At 38.2% G+C, this 14158-nt stretch overlaps 1 protein-coding gene across 15 annotated transcripts in view; it reads left to right on the top strand.

Annotated features, from left to right (window-relative positions):
- NRXN3 (neurexin 3) overlaps nt 1-14158 on the top strand; it is a 1698447-nt gene that overhangs the window by 1505068 nt on the left and 179221 nt on the right. The gene's annotated exons all lie outside the window — the stretch shown is intronic.

The following is a 14158-nucleotide window of genomic DNA, read 5'->3' as shown; positions in this document are numbered from 1 at the left end:
ACGCTAAGTCTGCCTTGATGTTGACACCTGAGTCCTAGTAGGCATTTTAATAGCAAGTATTCCAGCTTGGGAGTGAGAGGGGTTAATCAGCTGTTTTAATTTTACAGTCAAGGAATATCCGCCAATAAACTCTCAGAGCCAGATGGTCGAATCAAGGGCAATGGGAGGAAATGTTGCCTTCTTTAAAAGAGATCATTCAAATAATCCCTTAGCTTTCCTCCTCATCTCTTCTCCCAGGTAAAGAGCCTTAAACCCTGATCATAAAAGTACCAGAAATGGAAGGGGAAACACTCTACCAAAGGATTTGCTTGTCCCCAGATAGATGCAAGGGCATAGCTCGGTACATTGCACTTTTTTTTACTAACATGGGCATGATACTGTATCTAACTCCCTATCCTCTGGACCCCAAACTCCCCACAAGTTATCACCTTCTACTTCTCTCTTCCTTTACACGGTGAAAAGGAAGCAAGACGCAGATTTCCAGACATTTAATAGCCATTTAGCTTATAATTAGTACACTTGAGAGAAATGCACCAAGCCAATTTACCTATTTGTGGTCCAAGAATCTTGAATCCTTTGAAGGCTGTGATTGTGTTTTCATATCTACCTCATCATTAACTTTCTTTAAAAGCCAGTTAGGGAAAAAAAAAGCCAATTAAATGTGCCTGTGCTGCTGAGATTTATCCTATTAGCCAGAGTCTCCCTACCCCTGATTTGAGAATTGTGGGAGCTTCTACAAACAGCATAGAAGGCCTCCATGCTATTGAAACAAAAGCCCCACCTACCCACTTATCTATCATCTCAGTCTCCGTACAACAGGCAGCTCAGCTACTGCTGGGGGTCTTTTGTCATACTCTCAACAGCTTCTTAGATTAAGGTACAAAAATGACCTTACAAGGTTACCTTTGAGCTTTTGAAGGGAATCAAAGGTGTTAGCAGCTACTGTGAATTCTTATCATCATCCAAATTCACTAGACTCTAATAGACCTGATTTTTAAAATGCTTCTTGTCTAAACCCTAAGCCTGAAATCTTGGAAACTGTTCGTTTGCTCATAGGAAAAATCAATCTTTCTCCATGCATATTATCAGTGGCCCTGCTAGGGCTGCTGTAGGGTTTGTTGTGTTTCTATTAGGACATCAAAAAGTTTCTAAATTGTTAACCACTGGCTCTAATATACAATTTGTGAGTTTACCGGCAGCAATGAGATAGCTCTGTACTGGTCATTTTAAAACCACAGATGTATAAGAACCCCAGTGACCATTGCTGTCCAGGTATCTCTTTTGTGTCTTTAGTTCTAAATTATGGGCTGCTAAAAAGAGACTATACCTTTCCTTAATATCATTGCTTCCCCTGAAAACTATTATTATCATTGGTAACTGTTATTTAGTAATAATGTGTGTCACTATTATAGGACATAGGACAGTATGGCAGTTTTAAGTGTGGGCTTTGGAGTCAACTGACCAGGGTTGCAATCCTGATTCCATTAGCTGTGAGTCCAAGGCAGGCTAGATTAAGACCTTGAAATGCCCTAACACTGAAGTATTTGGTGCCTCTCTCCACATACAATTCAAAATACAGCAACATTAAACCATGAAATAAGCGTCAGAATTTCTAACAGTTCCGATTTTTCTACTCTGATGACTACTTTAATGTTTTAAAAATACTTCAGATTCTTTCCCTCCATATTCTCATTTTTTAAATTCTCTTTGGTTTTCTGATGCTCTTAGCAATTGCTTATTCTTCCTATTGGGGGATACAGCTCCAAACCTCAGGCAAGTTATTTAATGTCTCTGAGCCTCTTTTTCCTCCTCTATAAATTGGGTTAATGATAATACTTACTTTACAAGATTAAGTGAGTTGACTGCACTTACAATGCTCAGCATAATGCTAGGTCAACCATGTTGATACTCAATAAATGTTAGCTATGACATAGCACTTATTTTAACCATGACTTAATCACTTATATAGATTACTATGTTTTGATTCCTAAATAGCCTGTAGGTTGAATATGGAAGATATTATTATGCTCCTTTTCAGATGGAAAAAAGACCAGGGAAATTATGTATCTTTCCTAAGCCACACACAGTAAATGAGGGACAGAACCAGGACCAGGTTCTCCCGTTCCCACCCGGGCACAGTTTCCACTATTCCTTCCCCAGCAAATTGAGAGACATTTTGAAAAAATGCATAGAAAGAAATGAGCATCTTTCCTTTGTGGCATCTTAGATTCATTCCTTTCTTTAAAAAAAAAATCGTATTTCAAAATTCAGTTCTAATAACCACCCAAAGGCAGTTATTGTGAGATGTGGAATCAAAAGTCCTCTTGCATCAACGTCAATGTACTTACATGTGGCAGTTGAACGAATATTGAGTATTTAAGGGGCCATCACCTTTCTTCCCTGCCTAGATTGGAAAGTGGTGTGATAAACTAGATCAAGCCCAACATTCAAGTTTTACATTCATTCTGTCAAGACTTCCCAGGAGAAAACGTGGCTCACCTTTTAAGCCTCAAATGACTTGTTGTTAATCTTGCCTGCGTCACTGCACTGTTGAAAGTTTCCATATACTAAATTTAAAGCATCCTTAGATCATTTTGCAATGTTTAATTAATTTATTTTAAACCATAATATCAAAATACTCCCTGTTTCTGGACATCAAAGGACAAAGCAATCTGGCCAAACAATCTTGACACAGTTTCTGAAAGAGGAATGTAGCTTCCTTTTTCAGAGCCGTTCTGTTTTATTGATAATGCTAAGCATAGAAACCAACAAGATTTCAGTCAGGTTGTCTATTGCCAGTGTTTAAACAATAAAGAAATATAGGACAACTCCTACAGAATATTCACCAGAAGTTACCTCATTCTGAGATCATGCTTGCCTAGAATTCACCCTGAATCAGGATGAATGGGTCAACCCCAGAATCTTCTCATGGGCATTTTACAGGATTTTATGTGTCTTTACTGAAACATCCCATCGTGAAAATGTTTAAAAAACCAGCTGGGCACAGGGCATGTGGCATTGGCTCTTTGTGAATCAGGAAGGATCCAAAATGAAAATAGTTCTATAGCAATCAGGATCTCATATCACTTAATTCTACGAGATAGAACTCAAAAGTAACTTCTTTCTTTGAACCTGAAAATAGAAGGGCGAAGGAACCGGAGAGGGAAATAAAAGAAGAATCAGCCCTGAGCTATCATCCGGGCACTGACAAATGTTCCTTATAAAGCCTCTGATTGCTGTCTCCACACAATGCAATGGTGGGGACAAGAGAGGGGAGATGAAAGGTGAGTTGAACATGAGGAATTAATTTTAGCTTGCAGCTCCATGCCCCCTGGGAGGCCGAGGAGACTGGGATTGTTAGCCATCTGCTGTCTGTTGTGAGTGGGTGGCGGTATGTCATCAGGGCTTTGAGAAACCTGAACATGGCTCAGTAACGGGCTTTTCAGGTCAGAGCCAGGCTTCCTGGGAGATGAAGGCTGAGAAGCAGTGCCTGTGTGTAGTACTTTCCTCCTTCCCACCCTAGATGATGCTGAAGAGAACAGAGTCTTAGCTGTTTTTTTTTAACCCCCTTGATCAGTCAAAGTGCTCTTGATTGGATTCCTTTTCCTTACTGTCAATAAAAAGTCCACTTGTCACTGATGCTTAAGTCCTGTCTGACTAAGATCATGCAAGAGGATGTAGAAGTGGCTAGCCTTCAAGTACACAAAATTAGAAAACTCTCCCTTTATATTTCAGTGTGTCAGATTCCACAGAACCTTGTCTTTACAAAGGTTGAAAGTAAAAACATTGTGATAGTGCTTATTGATATTTGGAGTGTCCTCGTATACGTGGTCACGTGTGAGACTCACGCCACACTGCAAGGGAACCAGGCTGGGTATTAGCACCACCATCCTCATTTTAAGGTTATATCGTTTAGTCTCTGAGAGGCGAAATAACTTACCCAGTGTCACACAGCTTAAGCGGCAGAGCCAAGGTTTTTATCCCGATTTTTTCACACTGCACACCTCAAACTTCCTGACCATTTTCCTATTTCGCAGAGTTGTGATTTTATTGAAATCTTGTTAATTAGTATTATTATTATTTTTTTCTGTAGAAAGTATTCTCAAACAGAAGTCCCAGCCTGAATGTGTTGGGCTAGTTCAGTTGGCAGTTTTTCAGACTATTGACATTTTGGACCGGATAATTCTTGGTTGTGGGGCCTGTCCTGTGTCCTGGATGTTCAGCAACAGCTCTGGCCTCCTCCCACTGGATGGCAGGAGCCTCCCCAGCTGGCAATCAAAAGTGTCTCCACATATCCTCTGGAGAGGAAAATTGCCCCTGGTTGAGAACCACAGAGTCTCCAACATATTTTATTTCAAATTCTTGTAGCCTTTCATAGTTTAGACAGTACACATGGAGATGAGACATTTGTTGTCCGCCTCTCCGCCTAGATTACTGAGACTTTAAAGGGTTAAAAATAAAGCTATGTACTTGACAGGAAGCAGAAATTTCTCACACCTTGGGTTTTCATTAATTCCTAGCCAGGAGGTTTTCTTTCCTTTTCTTTCCATCTTTGTCTGCAAATATTTGAGGCCTTGCCAGATTTGAAGCACACATTAAAGCAAGACTCATCTACCTGCTCATTCATCCATTCAGAACCAGTGCTGCTTTCAGTTCTTCAGGGGGAAAAACATAGATAGTTAAGTCCTGCAAAGGGAAAAAGGAGCATAAATATAATCAAGAGGGAAAGCCATATTTAAACATGGTTTTCAAGGCTGCAGAGATGTGACGGCAAATAGAGAGAGGCTCACTTAATGAATGTGTTTGAACATTTCTAGATACCTTTTTAAACTGTCTTATAAATAAGTTCTCCAAATATCCAAGTCACAAAATGTGTCAGTTAATAAATCCAAACAAGTGCATCCTGAATGCTTGCACAACTAGATAGTCATTCTTCCCAATTTGTCAGGAATGAATTAGGATTCACAAGTAACGAATGTCTATTTCCCAAGGGGCTTTCAACTGGCTAGGGTTGGTCTCTGGTGAAAAACGTGTTTAAACAATCTTTTTCAGTGGGCATCTTTATGTAAAGCAGTGGTCTTCAACTCGGCTGCAAATGAGAGTCCCCTGGGAACTTTTAGTAAACCAGGAGTACTCAGGCCCTGGCCTGAGATAGTCTAATTTAATTGGACTGGGGTGTGGTCCAAGGATCAGCAGCAGCAGCGTCCCTTGGGAGCTTGTTAAAAATGCAGAATCTCATACACCACCCCGGACCTACTGAATCAGAATCTGCATTTTAACAAGATCCCTGGGTGATCCATGTGCACATAAAAGTTTGAGAAGCAGTATTCCAGTCATCAGTATCTTTAAAAAGCTCCCAAGGCGATTCTATATGCAGCTAGGTTTGAAAATCACTGCTGTCTCTGTCTTCTTTCAGACTGACTGCTGGTGTTGGTCAATGAGGTGGCCACTAGCCACATGTGGCCGGTGAGTGCTTGACATGTGACTGGTACAACCTTGGCCCTGAACTTATAGTTATGTTGTGCGATTATTATGTCCCATGCATTGAGGGCTTTAAATATATTTTCTCATTCAGTCCTCATGACAACACTGTGGACTTTTAGACTAGTGACTAGTATTGTACAGCCCAGTACTAGAATATAGTGCCACTTACTTCCTTTTACCTGTTTTCTATAATGTAAAATTTCAATTTGCATCATTAATAAAATAATGGCATTTGCCTTCATAGACCTCTGAGCTCATCTAATGACTTTTGTTGTTGGACAAAAGATGGGGATAACAACTCCAATTCATGGCATTGTTGGAGAAGCAGTAAAGGGTGATGATTAAGTGTATGGGTTCTGGGGAGTCAGACTGCCTCAGTGGGAGCAAGGGGCCTGGGCCCTAACACTTGCCAATGTACCCACTACTGTGGACAAGTTCCTGTTGTCCAGTTGTCCAAATCTTTCTCTGTGCCTTTTCTCCATATCTGAAAAATCAGGTGACACTACTCCAGCCTTATAGTGATGGCATGAGAGTCAAATGAGAAAATATGTTTAAAGTCCTCATTGCCTAGAACATAATGATTGCACAAGTAAGTGCCTATGTGCACAACCTTATTTCTAGAGGACTAAGTAAAATAATCTCTATGTAACATTTAGCCCAGTGCTTGGGATATAAAGATGCATGGTGGTATTATTATTAGATTCAGTGCCACCGACCTATCATCCCAGAATTTTTTGGTGACTTATCAGTAACACCCGAGGAATCTTCTGTAGCTTGGCCAAATATGTATGAAGTTGTACATCAGGACTTTGGGTTATTCATTTCAGCTCTGTTAAGTATTTGTGTGAACCTAGAGTATGAGAGAAGAGATTTTCCTTCACCTTTAAATGAGGTTAAGTGTGGTAGAACAAGCATATATTGAGCCATCTGGATATGACATGACCTTGGATGAATCGTTTACCTCTCAGAAACTGAGGCTCCCTGATTCCTCCTCTGTCAAATGGGATCCAGGACTGTGCTCTCAAACATGTATGACACATCTGGCACATGTCTGCTAAATAACTATCTCCCCCCCTCCCCACCCCAAAACGCACACATATGCTCATCTCAACAAACTTGTATTAGAGCAGTTTGTCCCAGTTCAATAATTCTGCATTTTTACATGAACATTGTTTCTATTATTTACCTATTAAATTATTATTTTTATAACTGTAAAGTCATTGTATAGTATTTAAAAGGAAACTTTATCAAATGGAGACCAGCCATTGTCCCAACTTCCTGAGTCCTGCCCTCACCCACCCACGCCTGCCATGCTTAGCTTGCTTCTCCTCTGGGATCCTTAGACCTCCCCTTAATCAAGTAATCGAAAAACTGATGCCTGAAACAATAGACTGTGGCCCAGCACCCATTGTTATTTGTTGGTATCCAGGTATATTATTATATTTCAAAATTATTTTAAATACCTTAACTTGTAAATAAAACATAAACGCCATGGAAACACACGTTACTGAATTCTACTTTAATGGTATTGTCTGCCCAGAGCCCTGAGCCTGAAACCTTTTATTCCCTATTGCAAAGGAAGATTAGGAAGTATTGAATAGGTATAAAATCACATTATTACCAAGCAGAGACTTTTCCCTTCATTTAAATAGAGGGGCAGAAAGAGAGTTAAAAAAGGAACAACAATAAAATATAAGGCCAACTTCCATGTGCCATCTCAATCCATCTATGGCAGTACTGGAAGGATAAGTTCCTTATTTTGGAATACAGAGCAACAGACAAGGTTTTCAACCTAGGGATATATTAGAATCACTTGGAGATCTTTTAAATCAGAGGTCAGAAAACTTTTTCTTAAAAGCCCAAATAGTAAATGTTGGAGGCTTTGCATGCCTTACACCTCTGTGGCAATTATTCAACTCTGCTGTTGTAGCGAGAAAGCAGCCATAGACAGTATGTAAACAAATGGACATGGCTGTGTCCAATAAAATTTTATTTACAAAAATAGGCTGCCTGCCATATTTGGTTCATGGATCACAGTTTGCCCACCCCAACTTTAAATAATTTCGATGCCAGGATACCAGTCCAGACATATCATAATCTCTGGGTGAGGGGTCTAGGCATAATTCTTTTTGAGAGGAGTTTTAACTATGAGGATCGTTGGACTAGATGCTCTCTAAGATCCTTCTAGCCCTTGTGCCATGATTCTAGATTACAGGTCTTTTTGTGGGTTTCTTAAAAAAATATGAATTTTAGGAATGCTAATTAACTTTATTTGTGTACAATTCTCAGAGTGAGACATGGGATAGTGAATTTATGCATACTCACGTGTGTGTGTTTTCTCTCATTAGAAACAAATGAATGCCCAGATTGGCAATTAATATACGACACTTCAAAAAATACTGGCTAGAGATATATTTCCTAAATAGAAGGGGCAGTATACTTTTTCTTAAGTTATGTTTGTATTCTCTGCTCCTATAGCTATGGTGCAAATCCATCAACAAGCCTAACCCTAACAAACCAGTTGCCTCATCTGTAAAATGGAGAATGTGGTCACTGTTCTACCTCACAAAATGGAATGTTCTTTGTGGTAAAGCATACGGAAAGGTAGCACATAACTGCTAATTGTAATTGCATCTGTTTTATCAGGATTATCTGCCACTTGGATACATTTTAAGCCCATTCTTTCTCTAGAGAAGACTTTCTGCCTGAAGTTTATTCACCAAAGGGAAGAATGGGGAACAAACACGAGACCTCCCATGTTGCTTGCTCATCCTTCATGCCGCATTCCAGAACAGTAGAAATGGTTTCAAAGCGAGGACCATGTGCACTGAATGAACAGTTTTGTCCCGGAGATGTACAAAATGGCAGGTGTGCCATCCACCATCTCTCAGCCAAACTTACCAGATGGTGATGACTGACATTTGTTGATTGTTTACTACATACTCCCCACATCAAGTGCAGTATTATGCTTAGCCTTGCAACAGCCTGTAAAATAAGTATTGGTCTCATTCCCATTTTACAGAGAGCTTAGCTGTCTGCCTGTGCCACACTGTGTCAGAGCTGATATTATAACCTGGAAACACCTGCCTTGAGAGACTCAGGTTTCAATCACACTCTGTTGCTTCCTTAGATTTTCTTTGATACCCAAGAATACTTGTGTACCCCAGAAATTCTGGCCCTCCCTCAAATCTTGACAAGTTAGCATTTCTCTTTCCAGGTACATCCCCAGTTTCTTCTATGTCTCGAAATTGGCACATTCTTGTTCACCTATGACATTTTCCTTAGTCCATCTCATCATTTAGGCCATTTGGGGTTTTTTAGTCTCTTTCTTTCATGATCCTGTTTTACCTTCTAGCCTCTTATCTAAGCACAGTGGAAGAGCTTTATTAAATGAAAGTCTGTTTTGCTGTTTAATGATCTTGCTTGGGGGACTGGAGAGTAGCAGGGAGGTGCTTACTATTTTTTTCTCTTTAATTTTTGTTTTATCAGGCAAACCTTCTTTCTCCTCTGTGAATTTCCAGCCACAAGATAAATAGCCTGGTATCTTACAAGTTAAATACAATTACTGCTATCAAACCTAGTCTTTCTTTCCCTTTAAATGTCTCTTGGAAGCTGATAAGCATTTCAAGGCAAACTGTGGGCTTCTGGCTAATCCTAAAATTAAATACAACAACCCAGATGAAAAAAAAATAGCATATACATATATATATATGATAGATGGAGAGAAAACTCATGGACACATGGATACTCATCCCTAAGGCACTAAGCTAATGCATGACTCAAGATTATTTTTAAAGGAATTAAATAACACAAATGGCGTTTGTTATAATGATGAAAATTTACATTAGATAATATGGTAGAAAGTATAGTAACTAAATATATTGTTTAGCCCAAAGTCATTTTTGAACAGGGCCGTGCTTTTCATCTAGAGGATTATTGAGGAAAATAATAGTTTTGCTAGAAGCTTCTCTAGGACTTTATAAGATGTACATCCTAGTCTTGGGTCCTGGTTTATATTTTCATTTTTAGTAGATTACCTTGGAATACAAAAGGGAATGTGGACTTTTACAAATTAAAAGACAAATGATGACTATTTATTTAGCTATAAGTTAAATATTATAAACATTATAGTCTAGGGATTCAATGAAATGAGTAATCCAAAATTTGTGAGTCACTTTTAGGCACTGCCTAACTAGTGATGTAAGGAAAATGATGATTTTTTAATTTCCACAAATAATGGGTATATTTATATTAAACTAAATCTTTGGAATAATATTTTCAAGATTAGAAATATAGTATAATGACATTTCATATGAATTTTAAATTATACTCATCCATAATAGTGTGACATAAAAATATTAATATCTCACTCTCTGAAAGGCATTTGAAATAACCCAAATTGAAAAAAAAATCATCAAATATTGCATATCTTCAAAGCTGGTGGGCTAAGTGAATTACAAATTTTGTTTGCCCTATTGCCACAGAGAAACTCCAGTTTACGTAGTTCAATAAAATTCTGGTCTGCAGAATTTGTCTTTAATTATGAAAATCTAGAATTATTATTCCAACCTTAGAAGCAATTACTCTGTCCTGTTTTCCCTTTACCCTAGAGTTGGGTGAACATCAATTATCCTTACACCCATACAACTAACATTGCTTTATTTATATGAAAACTTTCTAAGTTTCAGTCTCCTCAATTTAAGTTTTGCACAAGTTTGCAGAATCCCTCTAGTTCTTTAAAGTCTAAAAACAAGATTGAGCTTCTTGGAGAAAGCTGGTACCTAAATATCAAATAAGAATAATATATATTCACATACACTATGTCGTTTATAATTCTATAAAGCACAGAAAGTAATGAAAGACATTCTATACTGTAAATCACTCAATCGATTGTAATCATATTTCAGTTAATCTCAAAGAGATAAAGACCTTCCACTCCTCTAAAATCCCTGTCAATACCCCAGCAGGCTGAAGAGGGGATTGAGGGGGGTCAGAGGAGGAAGGAGGGAAAGAGTCAAGGACAAAGAGGCACTCTTAATCTTCAGTTCACAGAGTTAACATTGATTGGATTAGATTCCCAGTGATAGTCACAGTTTGCTCCAGGAGATGCATTTCTTTATCACCCAGTACTTTTACAGCTCCTCAGTGAGTCCTTGATGCTCTGTGTTGGCCTGGAGGGAGCAGTTTGCCAAATTCCAATGACAGGCAGTCCTGCCTAACAAAAATTAGGGACTAGGTGCATAGGTAGACAATGACAATTCAACAGAGTTCAAATGCTGAAAGATCTCTCTGACAAGTGATGGAAATGAATTGATGATAAATCAGAAAAAAATCTATATTGCACTTTCAAACAGTAGAAACACTAAAAAAGTCTGTTTAATATGGTGATAAATGCACAACTATGTGATGATACTATGAGCCATTGATAGTTACTTTGGATGGTGTATGAATCTATCTCAATAAAATTACATTTAAAAAAGTCTATTTAAAAACTGCAGTTGCTTTTTATGTTTTAAAAAAAAAAAGTCCACTCTGCTTTCCCATCCTCATCAATGATGTGGGTTTGAGTGGAACCATTTATTTATTTATTTATTTATTCATTCATTCTTTCACCTTTTTTTATTCAATACCTACTTTACATGTATACTTTATACCTCACTCATGTTAGGTGATAGGTATACAGTGGAAAATAAAATACAGCCCTGCCCTCCAGGGATATCAGTCTAGTAGAGGAGAACTGCAAATACACAGCAAGACAACTGTAATAATTGACTTTTTTTTTTAATTCAGTTTTATTGCGATATAGTCACATACCATACAATCATCCATGGTGTACATTCAGCTGTTCACAGTACCATCATATAGCTGTGCATTCATTACCCCAATCTATTTTTGAACATTTTCCTTACACCAGAAGGAATCAGAATAAGAATAAAAAAAAAAAATAAAAAAGAACACCCAAATCATCCCCCCATCCCACCCTATTTTTCATTTAGTTTTTCTCCCCATTTTTCTACTCATCCATCCATACACTGGATAAAGGGAGTGCGATCCACAGGGTTTTCACAATCACACTGTCACCCCTTATAAGCTACATTGTTTTACAAACGTCTTCAAGAGTCAAGGCTACTGGGTTGGATTTTGGTAGTTTCAGGTATTTACTTCTAGCTATTCCAATACATTAAAACCTAAAAAGTGTTACCTATATAGTGAGTAAGAATGTCTCAACTCCATTTGAAATCTCTCAGCCACTGAAGCTTTATTTTGTGTAATAATTGACTTTTACTGATCAATTATTAGATGTCAGGAAATGCATTGAGTTCTTGACATACATTATCTTATTAAATCTTCACAGTTGCCCTAAGAGGTAGATAGTATTTTTATCACCACTTTACAAATGAAAATTTGGAGATTTCTAAGACTAATTAGTTAGCCCAGCATGAAAACTTGTTCATGAAGACCTGGAATTCAAGCCTGTGTCTCTTGGAAAACCAACCCCATGCTCCCATGCAGTGCACCGTAGTATTGAAATCCCAAACAGGGAGACAAGGTGCAGTCATTGGGGTGAGACGTGGGTACAGAGGCACACATAGCTACCTGACAGAGTCTGGGTTGCAGACAGGAGTGAGCGTGGACTGGAATTTGGACTTTGACCTTGAGATCTCTAGAACAATACTAGTAAACTTTCCTGCCCAGACATATGGCAAGACAAACTGGCCCTTCGACCTTCACCTTTCACTTTGAGGGAACAAACGGGCAGGCAGGCATTGTTCACTTAGTGTAATTTCCCCAGTGGTCCCTAGAGAGAAATCTGAATCTACCTCTTTTACAGATGAATATATCAAGGCCCAGGGATGTTGAGCTCATTTTCTGAAGTTACAGAGCCCCTGAGTGTCAAAGGTGGGATTCCACACAGATTTGTTTGGTCCCACAGCCCACACCCTTTCTGCTACCCTACTTTTCTGACTGTCTCCCAGGAACATGCCAGTTTGCATTGTATGGAGAGCTCACATTCTCTTGGTTGACAGACATAAATTCACATGCAAATTTACTATTGTTTCCTACATGTCGGTGCATGCAGAACACTTTGTAATCGCGTTATTAAACATTTACTAGAAATGTGCTTCTGCCTGATGCACAATTGCCAGTCTGAATGTTTAATTAAGCTAGATTTGTTTTCATTTTAATCACATTATAGAAATATGGTTTAATCAGTGCTCAATGGTGAAATCTTCATTCCAAATGCCTACAAGTATCTGAGAGCTGTGTATCCTAGAGAAAGGGATGAGGATCTTATAACCTGTTCTCACATAAAGGGTTTTAGGAGAATAATATTATTTAATAATAGATGCCATCAATATAGTATTTATTCTGTGCCAAACTCATGGATTATTACATTTAATAGTCCTCACAGAATCCTGGGAAGTGCTCCTGTTATTATTCCCATTTTAGAGATGAAGACACTGGGTCTCAGGTTAAGTAACAGGCTCTCCAATGTCACACTAGTAGGTGGCAGGGCCAACCTGGGTTTGAATCTAGACGGGAAGACCTTAATACATTCTTTTAGATTAGGGATCAGCAAACTGTTTCTGTGAAAGGCCAGATGGCAAATATTTTAGACTCTGTTGACCATAAGGTCTCTGTTCCAACGATGTCAAGCAGAAACAGCCATAAAAAATATATAAGCGGATGGGGTGGCTATGTTCCAATAAAACTTGATTTACAAAACAGGCAATGAGCCAGATTTGCCCCTTGGCCATAGCAGGTTGACCTGTGATTTGGATCATGCATATTTTGAAACCCAAGCTCCGTTTTTACTGATTCATTCTCTTTATTTTGTGGATTGTCTCATCTCTGTTTTGAATAAAGGGAGCAACATAATCTTTCAGTGGATCAGTTAAATCCCCAGAGACACTGTGAACACACAGCTATGTAGAGTAGCATAGACTCACTGCGGAGGTTAATTCAGGAGGAAGAAATGGAGAAATAAATAAGTGGGACCAACAATCCACTCACCTGCACCTAAACAAAAAACAAACAAAATGACCACATACTGCTTTCCTAACTAAATACCAAAGATATGGGTTCTGTTCTATCTCTATTATGTTATGCCATTCCTTGTTTAAAGCAAGATTTGAAGAAGACAAACAGAAAGCATCAAAAGTGTTCACCACCAGAACAGAAAATATATACCTGCAGACTAGCTTCCTATAGCTCAAGCAAAGTGGTCACAGTTTCTTAATCGTTTTACTTTTTTTTTAAGGAGTCTAAGTGGCCATGCAGCAGGTACTCAATAAATGTTAAATTGCATAACTATATTGAGAATATTGAAGACTTCTGACTTCGTTATTTGCATGTTCACAATAGTAATATACACCAAAGAGCATCTGAATATATTTAAGTTCATTTTAAAAACAACAGGAGACTAACAAATATTTTATTATAAATAAATTTAAGATTCTACTGGGAATTCCTTCTTTGTTGAAACAACTAGATAAAATAATTTTATTAAAATATATTTATGATGATGAGGTGATTCTCTGTAGGTCTTAAAGGTGGATTTCCCAGAATAATTAGACAAAATGATAAAAGGGAGGCAGGAGAATATTTAGGAATCCCTGAGAGTTAAAAATAAATATGTCTAATATAAATATGTGTAAAATAAAAGTAAATC

This window comes from Choloepus didactylus, chromosome 4, assembly GCF_015220235.1.
Source record: "Choloepus didactylus isolate mChoDid1 chromosome 4, mChoDid1.pri, whole genome shotgun sequence".
Lineage (NCBI taxonomy): Eukaryota > Metazoa > Chordata > Mammalia > Pilosa > Megalonychidae > Choloepus > Choloepus didactylus.
The sequence above is the reverse complement of the archived record's forward strand: the minus strand, read 5'-3'. Positions and strand labels throughout refer to the sequence as shown.